The 17,285-nt window shown below is 37.0% G+C and overlaps 1 pseudogene across 2 annotated transcripts in view; it reads left to right on the forward strand.

Moving 5' to 3' along the window:
* The window catches only part of LOC150076495 (G protein-activated inward rectifier potassium channel 3 pseudogene), a 35,516-nt pseudogene that overhangs the window by 1,136 nt on the left and 17,095 nt on the right, over positions 1-17,285 (forward strand). For both annotated transcript variants that reach the window (XR_016547845.1, XR_016547844.1), the window contains exon 2: positions 14,272-15,829. The product of XR_016547845.1 is annotated as a G protein-activated inward rectifier potassium channel 3 pseudogene, transcript variant X2 (transcript). The remainder of the gene's footprint in view (positions 1-14,271; positions 15,830-17,285) is intronic.

Here is a 17,285-nt window from a genome sequence, read left to right on the forward strand (position 1 = left end):
ATATATGATTTGTACGAATCACGAAAGTTCGAATTCAAGAAGAAACACCGAGTTGGTTAGTATTAAATGCAATATTTTAATCTATCGGCAGAATACAATATTTAATATATTTACCATTAGGTTAAGTCTTAAAATAAGTAAAATAGAAAACAAAAAAAAAATCGTACAGCACCTTAACCTAATTTCGGCTGTTATGCCACAGCCTTTAAACAACATCTAAAGTCACATGTTCTTCCCTATGTACGAATGGAATACGTTGTATTGAAATGCAGAGTATAGATTAGTTTATTTCAAGTAGGCAAAGTGAAGTTGTTTCTCAGTGTTGGCTGGCAACTTTTTTGAAATCATTTTAGAAATCGTGGTTTTCAATTTTGGCTGGCCGCATCATCAAACACAGAGAATGAAGTCTTCAGTAATAAAATCACCTTACCTTAAAGTAAAGTGATTTTATTTTGGGGAAACGAATCAAAATTATGAGGTGATATGTAAGAACTTACTATCTTTAAGTAGGTCACCTCAACTTTTCGTTGTATTTTCGCCAAGTGTGAGATCAAAGTAGTAATCATGCTATAGTTTATATGCAATTTTGTGTAATGTTGATGTTAGTCAAGGTCTATACTGCACATCTCACTTCCTTCCTAATTAGACGATAAACATATGAAATTCAGTTATGACATATGAATCATCAACTATTAAGTCAGAAATATTACTTCATAAACAAGTCAATACCTGTATGACTCTGTTTTCGAATTCTTTTAACAATAATCTCTTGTTGTCAGAGGTGACGTAATGGCACCTGACTTGCGGATATGAACACTTCTGGTGGTCAAAGCCTAAGTTCCTGTTTCACCATGACAGGGAATTTTTATAGGAATTAGTGAAGAATTTAAAATACAAGGCCATCCTACGGCAAAACATTAAATGACTGTGAAGAAAACAAATGAAAGATATTTCATTTCGGAAGCCGAGGAGAATGATTTATATTAGAGTGAATGGATAGTAAATAGTACACAATAAAATTTCATGATTACAAATGGACTGTAATGAGAAGTCCGCTATAACGAGCATTATTTAATGCACCAGCAAAAACACTATATAACTAAAAAAAAAAAACACCAAGTGAATCATAATAATGAGCTGTAGTAAGCTTCCTTCGCTGTTTCAGCTCCTTTTATAAATGGGCATGTAGTCGACTTCTGACTTTCCAAATTATTCCAAATACAAAAAAAAAATATATAGCACTTAATGATAATTCTTGCGTTGTGGGAGAATTAAAAACTTTCCTACAAGTTCCGAGCACAAACTCATAATCAAACCTAACCCTCCACTGATTATCACCGATATCCGCTGATACTCAGTGGAGGGTTCTAGACACTTCTAAATCTTCTCCACGGCCGATCGAATCTACTTCGCCCGAATACTTTTAAACTATCTATGGGATTTGTGCTAAGTTGAGAAGTTACTGAGTACTCACCAATGTTTTAATCCATTGTAAAATGGTGTACAAAAGTTATAGTATAGTCCAGCTTGCACATATATACTTTGTAAGTAGAACTGAAATTATGCACTCGGATTACAGTACTGGGAACATCGTCTGAAACGCATGTTAGTGTTTCACTACAGTGGCCTCACTGTAGGAAAGTGACCGCTTTTTTTTTTGGATAAAAAAACCGAAGTTTCTAGCGGGGTACCGTGCAATCCTAGCCTTAGGCAAATAAAAAAAGTCCACAAAAATCCTTCCATCTCCTCACTGTGTCGCTCGGCTCTTCGGTGCAGGAATGCAATTTTATTTTACGTTGTTTTACAGTTTGAACGACTACACTGTTGTATAATAATGCAAAACGATGTAAAATAACACAATGCACTGGCATTATGTTAAATTGTATTATTATGCTGACCGCTAAAGCTTTCAACAGCACCGTAGCACCAGAAAGAGAGTAAGATGTATTGCTATTTTGTATTGTTTCATTGCAGATGTACTTAGTGAAAATAACTGCTTTACTCAATTTCTGTTTAGTTAGTTTGGAATGGTTGGTATCACGACATTTCAAGTACACCAGGGAATTCAAGAAATAAATTTGCATAATCCTTTTCTCTCTCTCTTTTTTTTTTTTTTTTTTTTTTTTCAAATAACAATCTAGTTTTCTTCAGTCGTATTACGAAATATCTCCGACCAAAATGTACCTCAAAGATACTGGGAACGAGGCAAGTATGCAAGACAACTCATAATTCGTGCTCCTCTCATAGTATCCTGGAGAGCAACCAGCTTCAAGTATATGTCAGTTGAACCTAAAGGCAAAGTTTCAAGGAGTACTCAAGATTTACTCTACAGTCCGACTCTTCACGTCTCCTCACCTGAAGGTATGAACACATGGAGAGTATATACATCAGTCTATCTGTTTTGAAAGGACGATTAATGCTGTGAAGAATAGAGAGGAAATTCTCGAATCCTCTGTCAGACTTATTAGGGGCATAGTGAACACCTGGTGCTTTTAACAATGATAATATTTACCCTTACATAGTACAAGTTTTGAAGAACTTTCTTCAGAGTGATGATCTTTCCTGAATGGTACAGCCAACGAGGTCTCCATTCCTGAATCATATTTAAGCATGTATGAAATACGCTGTTGAGAGACATTTCCAATCGTTGACCACCTCAGAATCATACATGGACTTATGAACTTACCTCCTGAAATAGTGGACTTCAATACCACCAGGACACATTCCTAAACGGCTCGCTAAGTATTGGCTGACTGAGATGATCACCCGCCCTATTAAGCTCTGGAAACTTTTCTACTGGGTATATTTTCAGGTAACACAAACTAATTTACATATTTCTGAAGAACCATATATCTATAAGTCCCACACAGGGCTATTAGGTCAAAAGTTGACCGAACGGCTCCATGTCGCACTATAATCAGCATTGTACATTATAAAACATCCACCAGTACAATATCAAAGAATATTATGAAAAACGGACTGCTCCTACACGTCTGTTGGGCATTCGAGTGCCAATCATCAGAATTAATGAGCAACAGAATGTAAGGTTCTGCACTGAGTGGCCACTTTATTAGGTTAATTAATGAAGTAGCCATCCAGCGCTCCTTCAGTAACAGCATGAAGTTCTTGTACCATGCAATATAAAGCAGGTGGACATAGGAATGCTTCAGGAGTGCAATTAAGTACGAAAATGGGCAAGACGACACAATTAAGTGACTTTGAACAATGCATGGTAGTCGGTGCCACCAATACGCCGGTATCAGTAAATCGGAAACTTCAACCCTGTTGGGGTTTTTACATACGTCTTGTCTCTGATGTACCGAGAATAGCTCACTAATATTTAGCCAACAGCTATGTAGTCGGAAACAGCCCACTGATACCAAAGGCCAACAGGCCAGTCAAATAACAACCCAGTACAAACAGGGGCACCGAAAAAGGCACTTCACAAGCTCAACGTGAATTAGCCGACAACTGAATCGAGTTCCACTCCTGTCAGCAAAAAAACAAGAAAGAACAGTTACAATGGGTTCAGGAACACTATCACTGGAGATATGCCTGTTCTGACGATTTCTCGTTCCGCCTGCTTCATGTTGAGTACAATGTTATGTTCTGTCCTGTTTCAGGACCAGAACATAGCGAAAACACAGGAACTCCTGTATTCATCCTGCCAGGCATCAACAACGCAGATTGCTGTTGGAAAAATAATGGTGTGGAGAATGGTTTTGTAGTGCCTATTGGGCCTTTGATATAAGTGAAGCAATATCTGGACCACTAGTTCCTGGAAATTGTTTTCGACTAGGCGCAACTCTTCATGGCTGCAATGTATCCATCCGCGAATGGGTACTTCTAACAAGGTAATACGCCATGTCACAAGCCGATTGCAGAGAACTTATTCCGGTAACATAAGTGTAAATTCAGCCTACTGCGGTGGCTTCTCCAATAATCAGATCTTAATCCAATTGAGCACACCTGGGGGCAAATGATAAGGTGGAAGGAACTCTTTAAAGTAAAGATCCACAACCATTCAACATGCAACGTCCATGAGAAGCAAGTCAACATGCACCAGCTGCCTCCTGCACATTTTCGACACCTTCCAGAGTCCAGCGTTTATGAGGGATAATGGAGGAGGTCCACCTCATTATTAGTTAGGTACACCTAATAAAGTGGCCACAGGATATATTCGTACAAGCTGTGATGCGCTCCATAAACTAGATGAATTTTCTGATGAAAATGTGGTCAAGTCAGGTGACTTTATTCATATGACAACCTTTGCTTAATGCAATGCAATTCCCAACGTTTATTTCTCGTTATTCTTCATGAAGTCAGCTGGTATTGCTCCTTTTAACACAAAAGGGCAAGGGAATTTTAAAAATTTTTGTCGCCTGCTCGACAACAACAGAAATTGCAGAGTCAACCGGCCGTGAAGACATAGTTGTTTATCCAAATGGACCATATAATCGTGACGCTTTCTTTTACGCCATTAGATTGCCAATAAAGATTCACTACGTAACTTTCTCATTTGATATCTGATGCTACATCACGCATCGGTGCTTGCAGGAGACGTCATATGTGAACTATTCTGCCCTTCGCGACCATCAACAGTCGCGAGGGGGTGAATTCCACTGTGATCTTTATTTCACTTGTTTTATTACACGTTAAGTCTTTCTGACTGTGTAGAGCAGTACACAACATTCTATACAAGATTATAAGAGGGCAAGAACGTATCTTCTGTTTATAAAGACAATTCAATACGCCTGCAGATCCATTATGGACTTTCGACAGATGCTCGTGAACTGCTCAGCATTTATCGTGTTATTCATTTACTATTATTATTTGAAGGTAAAGGTAAGTCTCTATAGTACAAGTGTATTTTCTTTTTCATTAATCCAACTCAAGTTATATATCTTAAATATAAAGTTATTTAATTCCGATAAAATCACTGATAAAGCCGGACGGTTTTAATATTTTTTTGCTGTCTACTTATTAAGCAATAATCTTTTAACGCGTTATTTCTTAGGAAGTAGACAGCAATATAAAACAATGACGGCATTACGGTACTGTCTGTTTTATATTACTGGTAATCATTCTTACAATTGTCTTTAATGTTTTCAGCTGTCATGAGTTATATCGAGTTTCACAAGCTGATGTATCTAAATTAAAATAAGTGAGATTGATACCACTTAATGTGAAGAAACAAAAAAATTCGTTTGATCTGGAAAGGAAGTAGAAGGTCAAATTTGACTCTGCTCATATAGTAGAAAAAGCGTGAAACTTTCTACTTAAACATAGAAAAAATTATAATTTCTTTTTAAGAAATGAAAAGTATTTAAAAAGTACCAAAAAAACACTCATGCAATTTAAATGCATTAAGCAAAGTAGGAGCGAATGAGAACAGTACACATTGGCATGCATTTGAATTTGCAGCAGCTTGTTCTGTGGTAAACATTTTGTTTGTTGGACGAAAAACACGAGTTTCCAGAAGGAAAAAAAACCATGCCACCCTGGTCTTAGACCAACTAACTTAACCACGTTGTGAAAAATGCACATAAAAATTCATTACGTCATCGACGGACTCTAACTCAACTCAGATCTTTCCACCCAGTGTGGTGAGGACGTCCGGCGATTCTACCAATTGTGTTACCAATTTGGGCGAAAAGGTTAGAAATGTGTTTGTTTTGATAGACTAACCGCGAGAAAGATGACTGAAGAGTTAAATTTGGATAGAAAAAATTAACTATTCTGAAAGGATGCCTGAATCAGGGGAAACCTGTGTAAAATTTGCGTATTTTCATCAATCTCAGAATTTATCCCACTTTGAGAATAAATTCTGAGATTGATGAAAATGAAAGAAAGGAAGATAAATTCTGTGAAACGCTAAAGGAGGGTGAACTACATCACAAATGACTTTTTCACCATGACAATACTCCACATCACAATGCAAAAAAGGTTTACCCAGCTTGATTGCCCACCTTACACTCAATGATTTTTGGCTGTTTTCAAAAGTCAAATCTACTCTCGAAGGATGAAGATTTGCTACCGCTGTGAATATTCACAAAATGTTACACAGGCTCCAAAATAAACTAAATGAAAATTATCAAAAATATTCTGAGCAATGGTAGCGTCACTGGAATAAGTACACACAACCTTCCAAACACCCTTTTATTTTAACGCATCCACAAAGAGGAACAGGTGAAGGTGCAATGCGTTCCCTACTTGTCACTTTGTATGCAATAAACAAAAGAACTAACACTAATCGATATATGAAAAATTACTATTAAACTGTGTTGTATTTAATTTCTAAGACTCACTTATTATTCTAATAAGTTAATTTAACAACAGTACATCAGAATCCATACTGCTCATGTCTGTCAGTGCATTTTACTGCCTGCGGTGTTTGTAATTTTTGCGATTGTGAGGTCTGTTTTTTTTTTTAAATATAAACCTGAAAAAGAATCTCTTAAAAACCATGCACCTCTTCTTCGTGAGACCGACTAATACAACAATCTCACCACACCCTCGGCTTCTCAAAAAGGTCTCAACAGTTTCTTCATATTATTAACAGCACTGCAACTTTTTCTGAAGATAGCAAAGTTGTTGTTTTTTTAAAAAAGGAAGTCTTATGAAGCATCTGAGAAGTTTCATGTAGATCGCTAGATGCAACAAATGGGCAAATTAATAGTTGCTCATTTGTCGCATCGGCTTCATTTGGAAGACAGAAAAAAAAAGCGTGTTTCTCAACCGATCTTCACTACCATTAGTGCTATATTCTTCAAAACCTTGGTTTTTTTTTTTTCTCTTTAGAAGACCAGGCAAAAAAAATAACTCGCAGAAATGACTAAAAGATACATAAATTAAAACTAGGAAATAAAAGGTATTGAGATTATTTCCTGTTAGAGAGATTTTTCACGGAATTCGTTGGTAAAGCGTTCTTGGTCGTGATATTAAACGTTACTTATCAGCATTATGCATAAACTACCCTCATTTTTCCTACTACATAACAAGTTGATACTCGGATTTCAAGTACCTGTATAAACTGAAACATCCTTTGCACTTAAAAGATGACGGGGAGGGCAGAATGCACTGATTCAAAGTCCACCAGAAATAGGCCCTGAAAATAAACTAAAAACCCACTTAAAGAAAATGTAAGCTACCATAGCTGTCGGTTTAATTGAAGAAATCTTTCCAGCAAGGCTGTGCAAATATTGTAGTTAAGATTAACTATGGACAAATTCTGAGAAACTTACATCAGCAGAGCTATCCGAATGAAAAATTTCCCTCAAAGTGCACTACACAACCCCTCTCCAAAAAAAAAAAGAACTCTTCTAAAACTTGTTTTTGACACAATATGAGAAAAGTAGCCAGTATTATCGCCATATTTATAAAGGTAAAAAAATGCATATTTATGCTACCTAATTATAAAGGTATTTAATAACTTATTTTTAGACAATTTCTGCATTCTTATATTAAAATGCAAAACACTTCGTCCAAAAATACAAGCTTCGCATGCTAGGTGAAACTGTGTCAGTATGACCCAATTCTAAAGCAGTATTCATTTCAGATGGTCATCTTGGTAATATGTATTCCACATGTTCTTTTGTACGTAGAGAAAGCTGTAATTAATCTCAGTGTACCTGTAATTAAGTAGTGCATGCTTTTCATATTTATATGAAAAGCATGCACGAAAAATACACGAGTCCTATTTCTTAATGATGAATAACAGTGATCACATTTCTATGACTCAGTCTTCTTTCAAGAAATATTTCAGCTCCAGAGGGCAAAAACAACGTATCCGTAAATGAATTACACACATTTTAACGATAAATAATTTTATTACGAAAGATGAATGCAAGACCACTCGTTAAACAAAGGAGACACCATCCATGTTTTTATGGCAGGATATTTATGGATGACATGTATAAACATTTAAACTTTTTAAAATAAAGGCAAGAATCATATCACATGCGCAAACTTGTGTTTTAAACGTTGTTCGATAGCTGAATGCTCCCATTTGTAAAGATGGCTTCTTATTATCTTCAGAACCTTGCCTCCATAATGTGGAGGCAAGGTTCGAGAGGCACCTTCGCTCATCAAAGTAGATGCTATTGTCTAGTGCTGCAATGCCTCGGGCTATAACTAAGTCACGAGAGCAACTTGAGAACTAACCTTCTTTAGCTGATGATAGTGTTACACGAACCTTTATTTATAATTCGTACGCTGTGTGTGTTGGGCTATTTACGCAATGCCTTTGAATAAAAGATGCCCAAGTAATGTATTCACTCTGCTAAACGGATCACTTCTCTTTTTATCTATTTTGAACGATGGTTTCCCCCCTCCTTCCCTACATACAGTTTCCTCCACATACCAAAAATGAAAAATGAGTTTCACTGAGAGTTGCTGGTGAGAACCAACTGATTTGTATTCAATCTTCTAAACAAATAGTAAGGTCGAAGAAAACTAACAGAAATGAACGGATCTATAAACATCGAATTACAACAAGCAATATCTTCTACTGGTTTGGGGTGAGGGGAGTTGGTTTTCTGATAATTTGTTTAAATCACTAAAGATCACGAAATCACGTATCACTTCCTTAACAGCGCGGCACATACTTCGCTTTCCTAAAGTAGGTACAAAGGGATACCGCTCAACTCCACTGAATAATGAAAACAAATTATAAAAGGGTTTCACGAACAGAAGTTCGATTACCTTCTCTCTCTGCAGCTTTAATCGAAATTTACTGAATTTCTTGAATATTTTTATATAAAAAATAGATATTTGAATCTGCCACTTAGTACAATATAAAGCCAAACTTCCACGTGTGCGAAGATTGCTGACTTCCCTGTTAAAATGCTTTGCTCTCCGTGACACTATCGTAAATGAAAAGCACGCAATGTAGAGGGGGGGGGGTAGAATCTAGATTGAAATGGACCACACATTACACTTAAAATATTTAATTTAAAACTATTGAGAGAATTTGGGGGTCACTTATGGAGGATTTGATGTTCGGTCTCTGTTTTACACCATACTTTTGCTATTTAGAAACATCTATCAAACTCAATTTTGGTATAGGAAAATATTTTATGACTGTTATCGGACTCTCCTGTTCTTTTAAACAGGATTATTTCTAAGATTTAAATGAACAATGATTTGATTTTAAAAGTGCATTTCCGAAATCATTTGTAGAACATCTCATAAAGTTCAACAAACGATACTATATTATCATTCAGACATCTGAAAGGAATGCACACTATTTTTATTCGAAGACAGCATGTATCTACCATTTTATACCTTTTGTTACGTTATTTGAATAACGTCCAGATGTAACAAAAACGTGGCACGAGTTTCGGACAGCTTTTTGTAGAGGATGGGCTATCAAAGTCATTACCAGATATTTTCTAGAACACGCTAAACAACAATATTAATGAAAATAAAGAAAGCTTACCTGTATTTAATTACATTTTCGTAGGGTTGGTGGTTAGTATTCTTCGGGCATGTAGCACATAACAACGCTCAGCTTACACTAAATGTGGCTTCTTTTCTTTGGCGACTTCGTTTATTGCAGCCTTGCAATTCCAGTACACTAATTATGAAAAGTAGCACGCAACTTAATAAGTAATTCAATAAAACTATACTTAATTAAGAATTAACTGAAAAAAATTATAATTTTACCCCTCCCCGGACGGAACACTCGTTACATTTGTGATCATATCGAGTCAAGACTGACTCACACTGCCCTCTCTGAAGCGGAAATATTCAAAAATGTATTAAAAATAGCAAATTATTAATTGCTAAAGAAATCAAATCATAGAACCAAAAATTACTAGTTAAGTTTTCATTAGGAAGGGCTTTAACTGGGACTGTTGACAATATTTTTTATGTGGAGGGCCAAGATACTTAAAATAAGAAATTTAGTAATAACTTACTGTATATCTAATACTCTATCAATGATAATTTTCCCGGGGGAAATAAGTCGGCTGGCCTACAGGTTTCCACTAGAGATATCCATGGTTTTAATCTCCCAAATGCAACCATAGGAATGGCTCCACATTCATATGGAAACCTATAATCCAAATCAAACGAATTCAGTTTTGAGAGAAACATTATTCCAGACCATTTTTAGACTACCAAATTGATTGATGTCGAAAAATCAATATAAAAGATACTCAGCCAAAACATTTATTTAAAAAAAAAATGCTAAAATAAATGTTGAATCCATTTGCACCCTCTCAATGCCAATACGCAATTTCCCACCACCTCTATCCTCAGTTAAAATCACGTAGGAGAATCTGATGAAATTCAACACTGGGTCAGCAAAGAAACCTGCGGTTGGACCTAGTAGCTTTCCATGGTTTATGATTAAAATTTCCAGCGATTTCATTTTCCAGTGATCCTTTTTTTACATATTGGTAATGAAATTTTAAAAGTAGCTTCTGTTTCCTCAACTTTAGATACATTACTACGTGAAACATATCCAGAAGAATTCAATACAGTATCTAAAACATTAGAAAAATTTTGCCCCGATCTCTCGTGGCTACACCAGGAATCACTAATCTGCTCGATACTGTCTTCCATATGCAAAAAATATTCAACTCACAGCTTGACATAATTTTCAGGGACGTAAAATTAACGTGACAGAGTTTCAATTAGCGCCTTACTCAAAATCCTGAAAAACTACTTCAGAAGCTCTTGAAAGAATCGTGGCATGCTTCATTTTTGTCTTGGGGGAAGGGGAATTATAGAGAACGGTGTCTTTGTCTGCAACGCTATTTTCAGCAACACTGAAAAACATCTCCTGGGAAATTTCCAAAATACAACATCATATGCTGAGATGCTAAAGCTTTTCAGCTTGATGAAGCACCAGAATCCAAAGAGCTGAGATGCAACAAATCTGCGATATCAGTCTGTTCCTTGAATCAACTGGGCTCAGGGTTTAACGCTCAAAAATCAGAAAATGATGTTTTGGAAGAGGATATGGATAAACCAAATCAACCTTCACAAGGATCTTTGTTTGGTCTGGGATATGATGTGTCCCAGACTGAACTGAATTTCGAGAAAGCAGAAATAAATTCTTCGTTGCTGTCGTTTATGCTGCAGGAATTAAATCCTAGAATCCTAGCTTTTAAACGATACCAGACTTGGTACAAAATTTGTGACAAGTTTCTTGATATTCCGGTGGCTCTCTACGCATCAGATCATCTGTCCTACCAACATACTTATGGCGGCCCTCCTTGCCGCTTGAGTATTGAATTTAACGATCCCTTGAAAAAATCACAGGGTATCACTCACAATCGATGCACTGGATGACCCCGTGTAAACAGATTATCATTATCACCATTTATAATCTTATTTTGAATGAATTGAATACTCCCAGACGATTCGTAAATCGATGATCATAATAAGAGGACTTCAGTTCAGAAAACATCAATAGTTTGATTAACTGTGAACGGAATCCGCTAGCTCTGTCATATACGATTGGAATTTTAAACGGTTTAGAAGTTAGACCTATAATTAGCAATGGCCAACTCAAAAGAGTTCCTGTTCGAATTTCTGGACATTACGGCGGGCTTGGAAATGATAATCGCAACTTTTATTATATATTTCAAAAAATATTTTTTAAAACCTGATACGACTTTATGCTTTTTAACGATTTTTTACTTTCATGACTTTTTAACTTTATACAATCTCCATAGATTAAGTTAAAATACCTTTTTTTTCGGATCACTTAAAATATTTGTATTTCGTATGTTCGATTTTTTAGCTGTTTTATATTTTCCTTCTTATTCTCTTTATTAAATTTTTATTTCAGATTCAAAAGAATCCCTGGTTTTCACTCTTAACTTCTTTCTTCAGTTCAGTCCTGAGATAGAAACAAAATTTATTTAAGAAACTACCAAATTTCAGAGGATAAAATTAAATATCAACCATAGTGTAATCCGTGAACCTTTATGAAACTGAATGCTATTTTTTTAAAATCCCAAAGAAACTTAAGTCTAGTTGCTACACCGTTTTTTATATTACTTCTGCTGTCCTTGTCGCCTTCTTTCTATCACTGCACTAATTGCTTATAATTCCGGATATCATACATCGTTCCACAAAAATTATACTCAGGAAATAGTCCTCAATTTGCTGCAAATTATCCACGTGTCATGAGCTCTATAAAAATGCTTAGAAATTCTTAGAAAGGAGATTATTACCAACGGTACAGCCATAAATGTCTTTGATATGCGCATAATGCCAATATTTTTTCCTTCCTCATTACACTTGGAATTGATAAACCGCTCACAATACAGGAAGGTGGGCCGTTACTTCTTGTTTTATGGGCAGACTAAATAACACTTTGACAGTCATTTGCTTTCTCTTCCCTTCCCTCTCCCTTTTTAACCGTCACAAGAAGAGTTTAAAATACTATAACAGCGACAGAACATTCTTCACTAATACCCGAACAAAGAAATGAGAAATCTCATTTATTTAATTTCGCAGAAATCGAAAACATTGCCCTCTTATAATAATATTCTTATATTTAACTATAAGTCCTGTCTTCGACTATGTACAAAAGAAAACGACCAGACTGATAAAATGCTCCAATTTTCATCCCTATGGCGGATATATACACAATAGTGGCTGATTTACATGATGGGGTTAACATGTTTAGAAATTTTAGCCAGGGTAATTGAGGCGCTAACCAACGTAAAACAGTCTGTTTGGACACACTGTTGTACATAGGTTTTTGCTTGGTCAACCGTGGATGTGTGGCAACATGCCTGTTAAAAATTTTGAATGTTACTGTTCTTGACGAATGCTGTCTCGGATTACAAAGAGAATCTTTTTTTTTCTTTTTCTTTTTTTTTTTTTTTTTTTTTGATGTGTTGTAACTGTCTCTAGGAATGGCAAGTTTAGTACTATTTTGTGTGCGCATGCAATGAACCGTATATTTACTGTTTAGTTCAATCTCCCGATTACTGAAAAGCAAAGTAATAAACGTACGTTCCATGAATGAAATCCAGTTGTTGTTGTTGTTGGTGGGATTTTTTGGAGCATCGGCATTTGGTCCATTCCTCCTACATCTACATCACAGCGGTCGATTCAATCCAGGCCAATACCTTCGCTACTGATCGCGAAGGTACTGACCTGGCCAAAAGGACGTTCCAGTTCGTTTCAAAGGCGCTGTCATGCTGAAACAAGAAAGTGCCCTCCCCATACTAATATCACAGTGTAAAAAATAGTGCAATTGTCCAGAATGTCAATGTACCGCATAGCATTCATTGTTCTAGGAAAGATACCCAACGGTCGAAGCCAAAACAACCCCAGACGGTGAAAGTGCTGCCGCCAAACCCAAATGCCGCATCAGGTCTGAAAACGGTGTATTCGCCAGTCCATAATGCAGTCTCTCAACATTCCAGGAACAAATTACGAGGGACTGTACGCAAGACAAGTCAATGCTGTTCATTGCCTGGTGCGTTTGGTTTGTGTGCTGTTTTTTTTCCGTAATAATTTCAATGCGATGTCACATCCTACGTATCGTCTTTTTACTAATATGAGTTCCAGTGATCTCATCTGAACTTCTTGGTTGAGAGAAACCACGTGTCGCTGTTCTGAGCGCCCTTCAGTCTCTTTCCATCACTTTCTTTGGCAATTTTGCTGTGTGGCGGAACAGATTTGCTAATGTCATCCTATAGGTACTCACCATTAGAACTCGATAAGCTCAATACCTCGACCCATCTGTTGCATTTCGTTGATCCGCTTATTTGTGGCGTGAACGCAGTTATTTTTATACCTATTCCTTAGATGGACTGCATGGTTCATCTTTCCCAAATCAGGGACGGGAGGTATCCAACTACTTTTGGAATATAGTCTATATATGAATGTATGAAAATTTTAACTGAAAAGGCCTGATTCTCTCAGCTGGCCTAAGGACTACTATGGCTGTTCTTCCACACCAGAAAGAAAAGCCCTGGATTCCAATCCAATATGAATTGAACGAATTTTAGTAGCTATTCACATCGCGGCCGAGAAAATAGCACACAGCTTTCGTCCTAGACGAGAGCTGTGTGTGTTATTTTCGTCCAGAAACTCGGATTTTTCATCTAACGAAACAGGCAAGCTAGTAGCATAATACTTGCAATTCACAAAACATAATAATCTAAAACAACATTTTACAAACATAATGATTTAAAACAACGACACCATCCTATTTCACATGAATCTTTGAAAAATTTAGCTATAATTTTTTGTCTTATTCAGTGTCCTATTTTCTTTATTTTTTTTTTTCTTTAGGAAGCCTGAGAAAGGATCCCGTACTGGAATATTTTGTATACCTTTAGGGACGTCCCAAGTTAAATGCCATGAAATACTTTGAAGAAACAACCGGAGTATGGCAAGAACTTCTGCCCGGCACACGACCAACCACGGATCTTGACGCCTGTTCGACTTCCACCCTGTCTGTAGCTGGAGATCGTACGCTAATTCGCACCAAAAGTACATCGAGTCATTATTCCCTGAAAAGTACGACCACCGAAGGCCAAGGATCCACTTATAAATATCCTCTCACTAGAACTACATCTAGTCGACAACGTAAAAGGGTCATTCTAAAGAATGGAACGGTAAACCTGTCAAAAGAGCACGTGTCCAAACGTCATCAGCGCTATCTGCAGGACATATTTATAACCTTAGTTGATATCCAGTGGCGATGGAATCTGCTGGTGTTTGCCATGGGCTTCATTTTAAGCTGGCTCATTTTTTCTCTTATATGGTGGCTTATTTGTTTGGCTCATGGAGATTTCGATCACATCGGTGATGAAAACTGGGAACCCTGTGTGAAAGACGTCATATCCTTTTCTACAGCCTTCCTTTTCTCGGTTGAAACACAGCACACTATCGGCTATGGATCTCGCTATACGAACGACGAATGCCCAGAAGCTATTTTCATCATGTGCATCCAGTCTATAACAGGAGTGATGATCCAGTGTTTTATGGCAGGCATTGTCTTCGCCAAACTCTCTCGTCCCAAAAAGAGATCCCAAACTTTAATGTTCAGCAGATATGCTTGCATATGTCTAAGGGACGAAACAATGAGGCTTTTGTTTCGTGTAGGAGATATGAGAAAGTCTCATATCATTGGTTCTCAAATTAGTGCGCAAGTGATTAGAAGGAAAATTACTGCAGAAGGAGAAATTATCCCGTACTATCACACCCGACTTGATGTGCACTTTGACGATGGTGGAGACAACGTGTTTCTTATTTGGCCAGCGACCATCGTACACGAGATTAATGAAAGCAGCCCATTCTACCTGAAGTCTGCAGAAGATATGGTGAGAGAACGCTACGAAATAGTTGTGATCCTAGAGGGTACGATCGAGTCCACTGGTCAGTCTATTCAAGCTAGATCTTCTTACATAGCCGCTGAAATTCTATGGGGACATCGCTTCGATCAAGTTGTTAGTTTTCGAAAAGAAACTGGAGAGTACGTTGTGGATTACAGTAAATTTAATGCTACCCAGGAAGTACAAACACCTCTATGCAGTGCCAAAGACTTGTACGAATACCAACGTCTCATCAGCGAAATTCCAAAGTCATCAAGTTTCACCAATCCCACGCAAACAGAATGCCCCAGTATGGATTCAATTCAAAAAGGTAGCCCATCCGAAACCAGAGCTTCCGTTGTACGACAGATATCTACTGATCAAAACGATGCAAATGAACGGAAGTCCTCGAATGGCCAGCAGGAGTACATTGTCAACGAAAGACAAACTTCAAATGACGGAAATTGCAGTGCTCCATCTCCAACCTATACCAAAGAAAGGTATTCCACAGAAGAAGCAGAGTGTTAAATGTGGTAAGCATAGCAATCTTCATCCCCCATGTTCTTGTTCCTGGTCTTTAACAGAGTTCTATATATTCGCCGCAGTGTACCAAGGCGGAGGTGAACTGACGTTCAGGTGCCGTCCTACATAAGATACTATACATGTCTACACGTTCTTGGTCCTACTTTTGTCTTATAAAAAAGTAATTACTTCTTAGTTGCGAGGATATATGAGATATCTGTATGATAAATAATTTTAACAGCAGTTTTTAAACAAATAAAAAAATGTACCCTTGCTGATAGTACAGTCGTTATACAACAATAAATGCTAAGAAGATCACCCATCGTATTTGTTAACACTATTTTTACAGAAAATTGAATTATATACCACTGAATCAGGTTTTTTTTCTTTTTAATAATATACGAATTCACCTATATATCCTATAAATAGTGATCCTAACAGGGAAAAGCTTTCTTTTATATGCAAAACTTCTTGGTGAAATTCTCATTCTCAATGCCACATCCCCTACTTTTCGTGCTTAATTTTTCACTCCCTTGACTAACACAGCTCCCCCATCTACAACGCTTTATCAAATTCAACATATTGAAAATATCAGCGACATTAAAACTTTAATTATAAACATATTCTGAATGACAATAGAGCCCATTTTTATAGCTAAACGTTAGTTAACTATTACTAATATACACGCTGAGTGGCTACGTCATTAGGTACACCTATTCTCTTCATGAATAGAAGCACTCCTTCATTCACAACGTTAGTTATCTGTTCTCCGTGCAAAATAAAGCATGTTCAAGAATAACTAAGGTTAATGTGTGCGTGCAAGAATGGGTAAGATGAGAAATATAAGTTACTTCGAACGAAGCACGGTTGGTTGGGTGTAGTAGAGTTTTAGGCGCACAAGCAACTTAGGCCATATTGTGTCATTCCTGTCATTAAGCACTCTACCAACCTTTGTAAATTGTGTGTGTGTTCTGTGGTCGATTCGATTTGTTGGACAAAAAACCCGAGCTTCCAGGAGAGAAAAATCATGCTACCCTCGCATGGGACCGATTCACTCAGCCATGTTGAAAAAAAATCCATAAAAATTCTTCGCGACATTGACAGGATTCTAACTCAGGTCTTTTCCACTGGATGTGGGGAGGACGGTGATGATAGAAACTGTTCTTCCCACGAGAGCTACTTGGTCGTTTTCGAACTGTTTAGTAGTGCAAGAGTGGTCAAGCGAGAAGGTACAGAATTATGTGCGTTTTACTGACCGTAGCTCAAGCTCATATAACTACTAAATACGGTGATGTTCTTCTATTCACTCTATTTTGAGAACCTCTCTCTCTCTCTCTCTCTCTCTCTTTCTCTCTCTCTCCGGCATTATAGTCCTGATGGAGTATAAATAGAAAATGTATTTATTTATATAAAAGGAGATAGGCTGTTGTGTGTAACAAGTCTATAGGACAAAATCCTCAGACAAAA

The sequence above is a fragment of the Mastigoproctus giganteus genome, chromosome 13 (assembly GCF_048544385.1).
Source record: "Mastigoproctus giganteus isolate SK-2022 chromosome 13, ASM4854438v1, whole genome shotgun sequence".
In the NCBI taxonomy this organism is placed as follows: Eukaryota; Metazoa; Arthropoda; class Arachnida; order Uropygi; family Thelyphonidae; genus Mastigoproctus; species Mastigoproctus giganteus.